The sequence below is a fragment of the Cheilinus undulatus genome, linkage group 21, assembly GCF_018320785.1.
Source record: "Cheilinus undulatus linkage group 21, ASM1832078v1, whole genome shotgun sequence".
Taxonomy (NCBI): domain Eukaryota; kingdom Metazoa; phylum Chordata; class Actinopteri; order Labriformes; family Labridae; genus Cheilinus; species Cheilinus undulatus.
In genome coordinates, this window is record NC_054885.1 from 29,596,665 (window position 1) to 29,610,435 (window position 13,771).

Genomic DNA, 13,771 nt, shown 5'->3' on the forward strand with positions numbered 1-13,771 from the left:
TTAGGTAACTATCTGTGTCCTACACTTTTCAGAAAACAATGATCTCTATAGCAGTGGGTCTCAACTTGCCTCATTGCCTTGCCAAATGAGTCTGACATCTTAAAGATTTAACAAATAAATAATCAAATAATTATTTAAGAAACAGTTTATTTAACATAACATACAGTATTCATAATCGGTACGATTATGTATTTTGGTAATGTGCTTTGTGATGAAATCTGTTTGTCCTCCACTGACTTTATCTACTAACTTTCTCTATTATTATCCACAAACACGCATGTCTCTGTCTCCTCCTGTTGTCTCTATGCCTGTGTGATCTTTTGTCAATACCCCTAAAGTTTGACGAGTTTCTCTCATAATCTGCACATGAAAGAGGTTTATTCAAGAGCGTAAATAACGATCATAAATAACGTCAGGTGCTATGAGAAACATGCACGCGAGGAATAAAAAGACAAAAAGCATCATCCACCAGTTGCATAGTCTGTATAGGAGTAGAGATGATCCCCACACACACACACACACATCTGTGAAGGACCGTGCGTATTTGTGCCTGCTGTGTGAGAAGATCAAGAAGGAGTTTGTGCGGACATGAGCCCAACAGTCGCTAATTTTAACCACCTTTCCCACCGGTGTGTCAGTTTGCAGCGTAATATGTAGTGGATTGCAGTATTTTCATGCATTACAAGTATCAGATTTGTTGCAAGAATTCAATAAATTCCCCACAATTGCTGCAATCTCGCACCGGAATTCAGCACTCCTTTAACTATCTCGGATGTAAAACAAGCAGAACATTGGTTCATACACAACTATAGAGGATAAACTAGTTGCATTAGAGCAGTGGTTCCCAACCCTTTTTCCTTGGAGCCCCCCCTACTCGTTTCAAAGTTAAGTTGAGCTCCCCCCCAAGATCTTATAGCGTCATATGTTCCCAAAAATCAACATGTCTTTAGTCATTTCATTGATAAAACCCTGAGGAAGTGGCCCTTTGCAGGTTTTCCTTACCAAAAGACCATCGTATGGTCGTATTTCCCCTACCATCAAATATAATGGTAGGGGAAACACTGGGAAGTAAAGGATACAATGCATAAGACAGTAAAAAAGACATTTAATATCTGAACAACAAATAAAAGTTTAGCACACATTTTCGGCCCACCTGAAACAGTTCCACGACCTGCTTTAGGCCCCCGACCCACCAGTTGAGAACCATATAGGACTGTGGCTTAGAAAGAGTTGTCCCTCAAAAGGCAAACAACAACTCCAGAATCTACCAAGGAATGAATTCAACAACCATGCCTTAGAAAAATATGCTACAAGGCCTCAGTTTAGCCTGAGGTTGTATAGCTTGCTCAGTAGCCCTCCTCAGCTCTAAGTTTGGTCCCTTTTAGTTCTATAGCAGTCACAAATTCCAATAGATTCCATCTGGTAATACAGTTTTTACAGTCCTTTCAGCCTAAAAGCTCCAAATGCAGCAGGACATTAGCTTGTCCCCTCCAAACAGCAAACAAAGATAGCATGAAGCTATGTAGCTAAAATGAACAAAATGCAGCATGTATATATTCCCCTCAGGAGTTCATAGACACTTAAACCATCAATAAAGACATTAACTGTTTAACTTTTATTCCACTATGTGGAAAAAAATATGTTTCAGTTCTTGTGTTATTCCATGTCTGCTAAGTAGGCAGTAGAGTAACTGTTAGCACACATTTTTACTATATCAACTTCAGCTTCAAGTGTTGCCCAAACAAAAGGCCAAATACATCAATTTTCACTTCACTTAAGTTTTCACTTTTTTATACAGATAGGTACTCACCTGACAAAGGCTGAGGGACGTGATGAAACTGGCAGTTTAAAGTATAAATGAAGAGGGGAAAAAAATCCTGAAAAGTAAACAAGAAAGCTAATGATCACTTGATGTACCCTAATGAGGAACACCTGTGCTGTCTGTGCTGTCACCCCGCTAATGAGAGAGTGCATCTCAACCAGCAGCTGCATGCCGCCACCTACTGTGCTGGAGTATTTGAAAGGTCTCCTGTTTTACAATTCTGATTAAATAAACGTACGACCCCACTTCCAAAATGTTGGGATCTCACAAACACATTTTATTTTATTTATTTATTTTATTATAATAGAACATAACACATCAGATGTTGAAACTGAGACATTTTTCCATTTTCTTGGAAAATATGAGCTCATTTTGGATTTGATGGCAGCAACACATCTCAGAAAAATAGGGACAGGGCCACGTTTACCATTGTGTAGCATACCGCTCTTTTAACAACAGTCTGTAAACTCCTGGGAAGTGAGGAGACCAGTTTTTGGAGTTTTGGGAGAGGAATAGCCTTTCGTCCCATTGTTGTCTTCCATTCTAGCTGCTCAACAGTCCTGGGTCTTCTTTGCCGTGTTTTCTATTGGTGAGGGTCTGGACTGCAGGCAGGCCAGTTCAGTAACCAAACTCTTACTGTGAAGCCATGCTGTTGTGATGGATGCAGTATGTGGTTTAGCATTGTCTTGGTAATATATGCAAGGCCTTCCCTGAAAGAGATGTTGTCTGGATGTGAGCATAAGTGGCTCTAAAACCTCTCTATGCTTTTCAGCATCAATAGTGCCTTTCCAAATGCATGAGATACACAATCTTATGATCCATCTAACCACAGAACAGTTTTCTACTTTGCCTTAGTTAATTTTAAATGAACTTTGGCCTAGATAATGATGGTGGTGTTTCTGGAACATGTTCACTTATGGCTTCTTCTTTACTTGATCCAGCATTTGCTTTTGTGGATGGCATTGTAAAAGATGTTAACAAACAATGATTTCTGGAAATGTTCCTGAGCCCATGCAGTGATTTCCATGCCTGTTTTTAATGCAGTGTTGCCTGAGAGCCTGAATTGCAGGCATCCAATACTGACTTTTAGTCTTGTCCCTTGTGCAAGGATTTCTTCAGATTCTTTTAATCTTTTGGTGAGATTATGTGCTGTAGATAGTGGGATATTCAAATTCTTAGCAATTTTATATTGGGGAGCATTGTTATGGAATTGCCCACAATGTTTGTATGCAGTTTTTTCACAGATTTGTGAACCTCTCCTAATTTTTATGTCTGAAAGACTCAGGCTCTCTTAAATGCTCCTGTCATACCCAGTCATGCCACTGACCTGTTGCCAGTTAACATGATTAAAATGCAAAATGCTCCTCTGGCTGTTTTTCACTAGTGCCACCTACTTTTCCAGCCTTTTTTCGGCCCCATCCCTAACTTTTTAGATGTGTTGCTGCCATGAAATTAAAAATGAGGGAGTATTTTTCATGAAATGGTATACTATCACAGTTTCAATATTTGATGTGTAGTTTAAGTTCTATTGTAAATGAAATATGATTTCTTGAGATTTGCAAATCAATTCATTCTGTTCATATCAACATTTTATACAGCCTAAGCTTTTGTCCTTAACGGCATTTTTTCTCCTTCACATTACTTTTACTTTTAACTTTAAGTAGTTTTGAAACCAGTACTTTTATACTTTTACTTGAGTAAAAAGCTTGAGTTTATACTTTAACTTCTACAGAAGTCTTTTTAAACCCTAGTATCTATACTTCTACCTGAGTAATGAATGTGAATACTTTTGACACCTCTGATCTTTGATACTCAATGACTTGCTGTTCAAATAATGTACTGTAATGTAATTAAAGGGGCACTTGACCTAAATCTTACACCTAACTTACAGCTGGGTCACACTTCGCAATGTTAATTTGTTTTTTAATGGTACAATTGTCAGACTATGCATCAAAAATCTTGCCCTGTCATGGCTGACATCACATTAATTGATATCCTGACCTATCCTGATGCTGCCGTCACAACTGTCCCCGCAAGTGTGCATGAGTTCATAGGTCATCTGGGAGGTTATCAAAGAGCATCAGTCATGGCTACAACACGAGTACTCTGTGTGATGCTGCTCTGAAAAGTAACAAAGACACAATTGTAGATCCTCCCCAAGAGGAAGCCAATATATAGTGACTATCCTTCAAATAGAACTAAAGGTATGAACCATCATGTTAAGAAAATTAGCCTAGCTATGCTAGCTTTCCTGTATTTAAACAGAAAGTCCTACAAATGGAAATAAGATTGGGTTGGGGGTATTGTATTGCAAAAATATGCTTATTGTTGTTAAGTAAGCCAGTGCTCTTCTGTTGGTTGGAGTCTCTACATTAGGATTACTCTACTTAATTTCAAGTCAGGGTGTCAGATTAGATGTCTTGTTGAATCGCGGTCATAGACTCAACATTGATCACATCACAGGAGAAGAGTATTCTCAACATTTATAATCTGGCAAGATGTTTGACGATGAGTTGCAATGACAATGTCAGGTAAAATCTGGCTAAATTCATGTAATCTGATCCAGCCTTTAGGATCAGTCACTGTCTGAAGTATGGATCGTGTGAAAGACCTTTTGCATCTGACATCATACACTCTGCAAAAGGTGCATGGTACTCACTGGATGCTAGTGCTAAATGTTGATAAATCCCTGTGTTAATAACCTGTGTAGTGCAAGTTTTTTTTCCATAGAAAGTTTGAAGCATGAAATGACAGTATTAGATACCTACAAATCCTTTTCTAAAGTGTAAACAGAATTTCAGCAGCATAGTAAGGGCTCATTCGTGAAAAGGACTGATGCTAATGCTAACGAGCATCAGTATGATCCTATTTACTGGCAACTTTCACCTACTGACATTTATAAACTCCCAACTACACCTCAAACTGTGGTGTGTCAACTACAATGCACAGTAGCCTAATGCAAACACTCCTGCTGCCCACTGTGGTGAGAGACCTCATAGTAGTCACATGTCTGCAAAAGGTCTCTACAGGCCAGAGTCAAAAGTGTGTCCTGTACTGACAATCTAAAGCTCACTTGTCACGATCCAGATGCTTGAAGTTATGTCCTTGATTTATTGATTCAGTCCACCAATAGGCTATGTGCAGGACAAACATCATTCACATTTTTGATCTTTCATGATTAATCGCCAATTTTAGGAGGATGCTAACTACCTATGTGTAATACTATTGAGCCACTTTTTTGTCAGCCTGGCAACAAAGTAAGTCAAAAGTAAGACAATCTGTTTTTACCATATTGACCACACTGCTGTTTTTATATCACTTTTATAATTCTTCCACTTTCACTTCACCCACTGTGGCTAAATTAGGACAAATGAAAATGGCACGTTGGCAAGCTAAATGAGCCACTCTCTTATCTATTCAACAGCCCTGTTTCTCAGCGCTGGCGTTAGGCTGTTAGGCAGACATTTACACGTGCACAGGCTCTGTTCCCACTAAGTAATGCAGGATAATGGTGCAAATCACCTTCATAAACACACAGTGCTGTTGGCTGATAGCTCATTTGTTTGTCCTCCTCTGCCACTGGGATTGTGTGATTGTATACTGCCACTGGATTTGGAAAGTAGGTTAATTATATACAAGTGTGATTACATAAAGTAAGAGCTGGCATTTTGAGAGGGTAATATAATCACAGACCTGTTTGAGTCTTAGTGGCCATCAGAAGTCAATGGATGTGCACTAGATACAACATTTCAATATTTAAAGCTCTTGTGTGGAGTTTTTACAGTTATGAAACAGACTGGAATTAACACTGACGTCTCTCTGTGACCTACTAAGAGAACAAGAGCATCAGGGACAAGACTGACCTGCATAAAAGCATTTTTAATGCCTGTTCTGCTGCCAGTGAAGGCCATTAAGAGCACACTGCCAAAAGAGCCTTTTTGTTTTTACTTATTTTTTTGCCAAGACCACATCTGGAAGTATTTGACTAAAAGCAGAATGAGATTTCTCATCAAAAAACAACAACTTAGATAACAAAAAAATGGACAAAGAGTGAGGAGCTAGAGTTGGCATTCAAAAGAACACTCAACATTAGGACGTGTTAACCTTATTAGCATCTTTTATGTATGTTGTACAAGAAATTTTTCTAGATTTCTACAACTTGAGAAAAATTTAAAACTACAGTCACATATAGGCTGGTATTGTTTTGCAATGCAATCTGGGTAGAGGTATAGAGATATCACATGGCTGCTTCTTCCTGTGGAGTTTATCCTAAAAGCCTTCATAAATTTTAACCCAAGTATTGTTAGTGAAAAGGACAATAAGGAAGAAATTGCTGTAATCTAGAGCCTGATAAGCATTATCAGAAAGATGTAGAAATGCTTTTTACAACAATGGCTGCCTACATCTTAATATTTATTTTTTCTTAGAGGTAGAAATCTGTTGCCTCTTTGTAAACCAAATAAACCGATATGATACTAATTTTGATCAAAGAGGGTTAATATGTATTAATAGTCAAAGTTTCCTTTGAAAATCAAGCCTGTGCAAAGGTGCAAGAAAACCAGTTCATTTCTGGATGGGTGGATGGCAGCTATGACTGCATGAAAACCTGCAGGAGCACCATGTCTCATGCAGAGAATATAGAGCACTGGTTCTCAACTGGTGGGCCAGAACCCAAAAGTTTGCCTAATTCAGTGACTTGTGACTCTTTTTAAGAAAAACTTATGAGGAAAAACAGAGCTGTAATGCAGGGAGAGCTAGCAACACCAAAAGTGGTGATGGAGAAAACTGGAGTGGCAACACACAGCAGCTGCATGCAGCAAACACAACCAGTCTGAAATGGGCAGTGTTCATTTGATGCTGGCTGCAAAGTCAGCTAATCCTCAGCTGCAACCTTCAGTGTTGAAAATGAAGCCATGTGGTGAAGCAAAAACTTCAGTTCTTCAGAGTCTGCTGGCTGCAGGGGAAACAGAGAAATAAGCATATCAAGCTGAAACGCTTGTTACCAGGCAGGAAATGACTGGACCAATGGACTAATCAGTGACGTAATCTCCTGATCAGCTGTTCTGGTTTCGACAGAAACAACAACAACAAACTAAAGTAAAATGAAACTTAAAAGGCAAAATCCTAAACACAAAGGCTTTCTATGTGAAAAAAATAAAATGCACATTTCAGCCAACATTGATTTTAGACCTTTGTTTTTTTTTGTTTTTTTTTGTGTTTTGTTTTGTTTTGTTTTGTTTTGTTTTGTTTTGTTTTTTGGCCAAGGTGTACCAAACTTCAAAACTACCAAAATACCCCTTTTATACTGCTGTTTCCATATGGGTTACCAAGATCAACGCAAAATGAAATTCAGGAAATAGTTCATATTTTTGCAACTTCTTTAAATGCACAACACGTACATACATGTAAGTGGTTCACTCCATCTATCAATACACCTGAGAACCTATTGATACAACATAATACTTGACGAATAAATAAGAATAATGCAGGATTGCTTCTATGTCACTTTTTAGCAGACAGAAAACTTGATCATAATATACAGCAATAGCATCAAGCTGCAATAAGGCCTGTTCTCTTTAACTGTTAAATTTACTTCCTGCTGTCATCCTGAGGCAAACATAATATAAATGTGTGCTTAATATAGACATGAATCCAAATAAGATAATTTGCCTCTGCCCATTACGCTCGTAAGTAAACAGTGCTTTCATTTCCGAGTTCATGGATATATTTTATTAATGCCATTTCAGACGAGGAAATGAATGAGGCTAGATCAGTTTGAGGCCTCGTGAGCTGAGTCGCAAGTGCAGCCGTTGTTGTGGTTACTGTATTATTATGGGCCGGGCCGTGCAGAGCAGATGGATGTTATCAGGAAGCAGGGCGAGGAGAAGTGTGAAATGTACTGATTACAGAAGGAGACAGGAAAATTTGACAAAAATCACATTTTGATAAGCACATGCCTCACCTTTTTCACGTGCAAAGATTGAGTTTCTCATATAGCTTTACTAGTTGTTATAAAGTGATTTATTTCGACTGTTTCATTTATATCTATGATGTTGAAGTAGCAGAGATTTACTCAATGTGACGAAAAAAGAAATAAGAAATTACAGAAATTACTGTTATCCCAGTAAACTAGAAAATCCTTAATAAAGAAACTTATTTGGAAGGGTTTTTGTCTTTATCTGTACTAAAAATAACTCTATAGGGTATGAAAGAGCATTACATTCATCCCAAAGCTGCAATCTTCTATCCATTCACTGCCTTCCAGTGTAAACAGTATTGTAAACATCCTGCTGACCGGCTGTGAGCTTCACTGTGTTTTTGGCCTGAATGAGATTTATTCTGACTTTCATCGTTGGAAAATAGAAAAGCTCAGGAGACAAGATTAAAGAAGAAGGCACTCAGAGAAGGAGAGAAAAGTGAGGTTTCATTCAGCATTTGGGCCACCGTATACATCTCCTTGGCAACAACTTCCATCTGAGTCCCTGTTGTTATGGAGACAAGTGAAGATGCAGAAATTTGAGTCTGACGGAAATATGATGATAAAGGGTTGCACAGAACAAAAAGTCACAAACATAACTTTAATTCAGAGAATACAAATTATATTATCTTGTCTTTTCTTGTCTTATCTTATCTTACTGAAAGCAATCTTGTCTGATCTTTTTCATCTGTCTAACATCCCCTCATGCTTTCCCTTAAATCCTCTCAAACAGACTCTTTCTGTCGTGTCACCTTGTCCTTTTCATCTCATCTTGTCTCATCAATCTCGACACATCTCATTTTACCTCACGAAATCTAAATCATGTCATCATTATCCCATTATGTCTCCTCTAATCTCACCTCGTCTCATTTCATTCTTTCCCATCTTGTCTATTTTGCCTTATCTATTTTGTTTAGTCTCATTTTGTCTTTTCTCGTCTTGTCTCATCTACATTACCTTGTCTCGACTCATCTAATAGTATCGTATCATATCATATCTCATCTCACTCAGACCATCCCATCAAAACACATTTAATCTCGACTCATAATCCAATCTTATCCCATCCAAACCAATCCGAATACATCTCATCCCATCCCATCCCTTCTCATCAAATCCAATCTCAGCTCACTCAGACCGTCCCATCCAAACTCAAATCACCTCACCTCATCTCTTCTCTTCTCTTCTCTTCTCTTCTCTTCTCTTCTCTTCTCATCTCTTCTCTTCTCTTCTTTTCTCTTCTCTTCTCTGCTCTTCTCTTCTATGCTCTACTCCTCCCATCCCATATCATTTCATCCAATCTCATCTTATCTCATCTCATCCCATGCAAACCAATGTAATACCATCTCAACCCATCTAATCCCATCCCATTATATTCCATTTCACTTCATCTCATCTCACCTCATCTTATTTTAACTCCTCTCAGCTTTCTCTTTCATCTAATAATTCATCCCGTCTTGTCTCATCCACCTGCCTGGTCTCATTTCATCTTATCTCAACCTGGCTATCTCAGCTATCTCATCTAACCTCATCTCCTCTTGTCCCTTCTCTTCTCTTCAAATCTCATCTCATCACATCTTATCTCAGCTCGTCTCTCTTGCCTCAACTTTTTTCACCTCATCCCATCTATCTTGCCTAATCTGTCCAACCTTGTCACTTCTTTCTTGCCTTATCTTATCTCCTCTCATCAGAGCTTTTCTTGTCTGATTTATTTTCTTATCTTATGTATATTTTATTGTCTTGCCTCACCTCATCTATTTCCCCTCTAAAGGGTTGCCTTTATTGGAGAGAAAAGACAGTGGATAGAGCTGGAAACAGGGTTGAGAGAGTGGGGAGAGACGTGAAAGACATGAAGTGAAAGAGCCACAGGCCAGACTGAAACCTGAGCCACCCACGTACATGGGGTGCAATGTAACTATTTGGCCATCTGTGCCCCTTAGAGGTCATTGTGACTGCTAGATTACTGTAATAGATGCCCAATTTAAAGAAAATATTTGTTGTGTTCGATAACTTTATAAAATTTTAATTACCAAAAAATTCATATACTTTTTCAATATTATTTTTCATCACATACAGCAGACTGTAATCATTTCTTATAAAAAAAGACCTGTTCTTGCTATAGATTATTAACTAACACTCTCAAAATCAGAAAATAATAACTTGTATCTGATTTGATGAGGAAACATTGAATTATGGTTGAATAAAGATATTCAAGTATCACAAACAATTTATGTGAAATATTTTGGGGGTGGAATTATTGTCCCTGATCACTGGAGAGACTTTTTTGATAAATGCTCCAGTGCTGTTACCGCCAATGGGTCTTCATTTTTACCAATATTTTCACCCTGAAAACACAAAGCCACTTGCTCTCTTTTTTCCTCCAAAACAGCTGGATAGTCTTGGTATAGTCCCCCTGAAACTGTCATTCAAAGCAGCCTTTGATCAGCACCACAGAGCAGCACATTTATCCAGACTAAGAACAGCCTAAAACCTGGTTTAATTAAACTACCAAAGATCTAAAATTGATCCAAAATGTAGCTAACTCTGTCAGAAACAATAAATGCTGCTTGATGCTGCTGCAACTGCAGAAAAATGTATCAGCCTTAAGTGCAGCAAAATCTGCACAGCTGAAATGACTGCATGCAGCCTTTCTGTGCAGATGGGACCTTTTTTGCCTGTTGTGCAATTTAGATTTTAAAAAGTCATTGTAACTTTAAATTCAGCAAAGTTCTACATATTACAAATGTGGAAACCGTCAAAATGAATACCATAGTCTCTCTGGTGTTAAATGTGATTTCTGGGGCAGTATCTTGGTTACTTTGTTTTTTCTTGCTGTACAATTTAAGTTGAACCTCAGATATGTATCATGCAGTCACACGGTAATGAAATAAAGTAAGAAGTAACTAGTCTGGATTTGTTTTTTTGCACAGAATTTACACACCAACTTAGGAAATAACTTAGATATAGCTGGTGAAACAGGCTACAGAACTCTAACACAAGCTTGCAGTGTTGATTGGTGACCTCACAGCAATTGTCCGGTGTGAATAAGCCATGATCTCTGTCGATATATCTGATTTTCTCAGTGAGCCACATGTGATTTCAGTGCAGGGGAACCAGATGACACGTATTACATAAGTGTGGTTATGTCAGAGTCTACAGAGCCACATGCTGCAACTTCTCAAGGTGGAGGAAAGCAACACATCACCAGGTCACTTAACCTACTTCAGCAGAACGAAAACAGCATTTCCCTTCTGACGCATCTCTCTGACAGCAGGGTGTGTTAAAGATGCTCTCCTCATACTAAATGTATGTGTTGTGAGCTGCATGGAAATGAACAAAACAGCAGAGCAATTATAACACGCTGCTCATTGAATTCACAGGGCGTGAATGCACCCTTATTGTTCAATGTTGAGTGAAGATTATGCATATTGTTTAGTAAGAGCAGAAAGAACTATATATCATCTAGTCTATCTCCTGTGTCCATGTCTGAGACCCTCATACACATTCATTGTAGCTGCTTGGAACAGCCACCAATTGACTGTTCTGCTTTCTTGGATGCAAAACATTGCAAGTGGCCCTCACATGAAGGAGAGAATCCAAGAGGCTCAGAAACTGTTAATCACCTCGTGACTGCAGCCCCCTGCAGAAACAGTTGTTGTGGCATACTCTGCTACATTTTAACGTTAAAATGTAGCAAAGGGCACAGAGACAAAAGCAGTAAAGTATCAAAAAATATAAATTTATGTAGAAATGAAAAGGTGGCTTGTTTAAAGGGATGCAGAACAGCCATTTGATAATAAGGAAGTCCCTGTGACTAAAAAGGGGGGGGAGACTTTTTAATTATGATCTGACCTACACCTTCGTAGTACAGTTTTTCTCGATTGTTTACACACATTTTCTGAAAGCATGCCTCATACTCTCAGAACTCTACACACAAATCAAAAAACACACACACAATGGGCAAAACCCCTCACTTCTCCTGCAAAATCAAACTTTATATTGAAAACTGTTATTTCTTCTCAAAATAGTATTTTGTTTTCAAATGATGCACACAAACCATCATATGATTAGACATTTTTAAGAACCAGTTGAACACTGATATGCTCGATGTAAAACATTATGATGAATGGGAAAAAAACACTTCTTCTCCATTCATCATAATGACTTAGGCCTTTTTTTTGTTCAGTGTTACACTTACTACAGACAGTTCATACATAAGTGTGTTGGAAAATATTTTAGACTATCGTTTTTATACTCAGATAACACAAATACACAGTGACAAACGTATTTTATTTTTTCCCACAGAAACAATGTACATCCTAACCAACACAAAGTTGCACATAGAGTGGTCTACATACAAAACAAAAGAATTTACTGTATATAGTGACAGTGAAAAAAACAAACAAACTATGCAGCATCCTCTTTTCATGGCGAATCCAGCCGTGAAAAGCATCAACTGCAACATCTGCACATGCATCTTCCATAGCCTGGAGAAGGGGTACACGCGTTTGTGGGTTTCGGTCATAGACTTTCCATCTCCAGGCAGAAAAAAATTCCTCAATAGGATTAAGGAATGGAGAATATGGAGGGAGATAAACAACTCAAAAGCGTGGGTGGGCAGTGAACCAGTTACAAACCAGAGCAGCCCGGTGGAAACTTATGTTGTCCCAAACCACAACGTACCTGAGCTGCTCTGGGTCATCCGTCTGATCTGGTGGAATGAGTGTGTTGTGTAGGGTGTCCAGGAATGTGATCAGATGGGCAGTGTTGTAGGGGCCAAGGGTAGCATGGTGATGGATGACGCCGTGGTGGGTAATCGCTGCACACATTGTGATGTTCCCTCCGCGCTGGCCAGGGACTTCAACAATGGCACGCTGGCCGATGATATTCTTTCCCCTCCTTCGTCTTTTTGTGGGGTTGAATCCACCCTCATCAATGAAGATAAAGTGGGGCTCCACTGCAGCCACCTCTAGCTCAAGGACTCTCTGAAACACACATGACAATATCAGAAATAGACATGGAGTGGTCACTATTGTGAAACAAAATCATTGTAATTAAATACTGAAATATGTATACGGTACTTTATACAGTGTTGAGAATATGCATCAATTGTGGGATTGTATAGGACTTACCTGCACCTAGTTATATCTCAATTCTTTGGCTCTCTCTGAATTGCGTTCCAATGGCACTCTGTAGACCTGCTTCATCCTCAGAATATTTCTGCGCAAGACACGGCCCAGTGTAGATAAGCTTACCCTACCAATATTTTGAAATATGTCATTGTTTTCTATTATTTTGCTTTGTGTTTGCCGTAATGTTATGGCGTTATTTTCTAGGACCATGTTCATAATTTCTGTTTCCTGTTCAGCAGACAGAAGATGTTCCCAACCACCTTGTGTTGGTAATCTTTCTATTCTGCAATACAAATAGTAAAATATTGTAAATACTGTGTAGGAATACAAAGTAGAAATACATTTCCCAAATGCTTGAAACACACTTTATTTTCACAGTCCTACAGAACAGTCCACAGGCAATACTGTACTCATTGAGTACTGTATTGATATGCAGTACTGAAATTTTCTAGTGAGAGTAGAATTTTTAATGACAGTGTGTTCCTTGTGAAAGCAAGAGATTTTCTTCATGAAAATTGTGCCTAATGCAGACATTTGTGTGTAGTGTTTTGAAAAAAAGTGTGTTTTAGAACTGAAATTTGAGTATAAAGCAGGAATTGTGCTTGTAGTTTAGCAGAATTGGTTCAGGGGGTTGGTGCATGAGGTACATGTTGTGGTCACTGTGTCTCAAGTACCAGTATTTGTGTGTAAACAATTGAGAAAAACTGTAAAACAGATGAAGAATGATTGACAGTTCAACCAGTTATTTCACTAAGATACACAGAGACGGATGTCAGTGAAAATGAACCTGAACCAAAGAGTTCATAGCACTTTCTCAACAATGGACATGTGCCCTCATTGGAC

General features: G+C 38.5%; 1 long non-coding RNA gene across 8 annotated transcripts in view; it reads right to left on the reverse strand.

Annotated features, from left to right (window-relative positions):
• Nucleotides 1-1,902, reverse strand: part of LOC121529633 — a 111,823-nt gene extending 109,921 nt beyond the window's left edge. For 7 of the 8 annotated variants that reach the window (XR_005993591.1, XR_005993584.1, XR_005993587.1 and 4 more), the window contains exon 1: nt 1,811-1,902. This is a non-coding gene — a long non-coding RNA (uncharacterized LOC121529633). Of the gene's footprint in view, nt 1-1,153; nt 1,265-1,810 lie in introns of all 8 variants that reach the window. The other variant, XR_005993590.1, reaches the window with a different exon arrangement.
• Nucleotides 1,903-13,771: the final 11,869 nt, after the last annotated feature.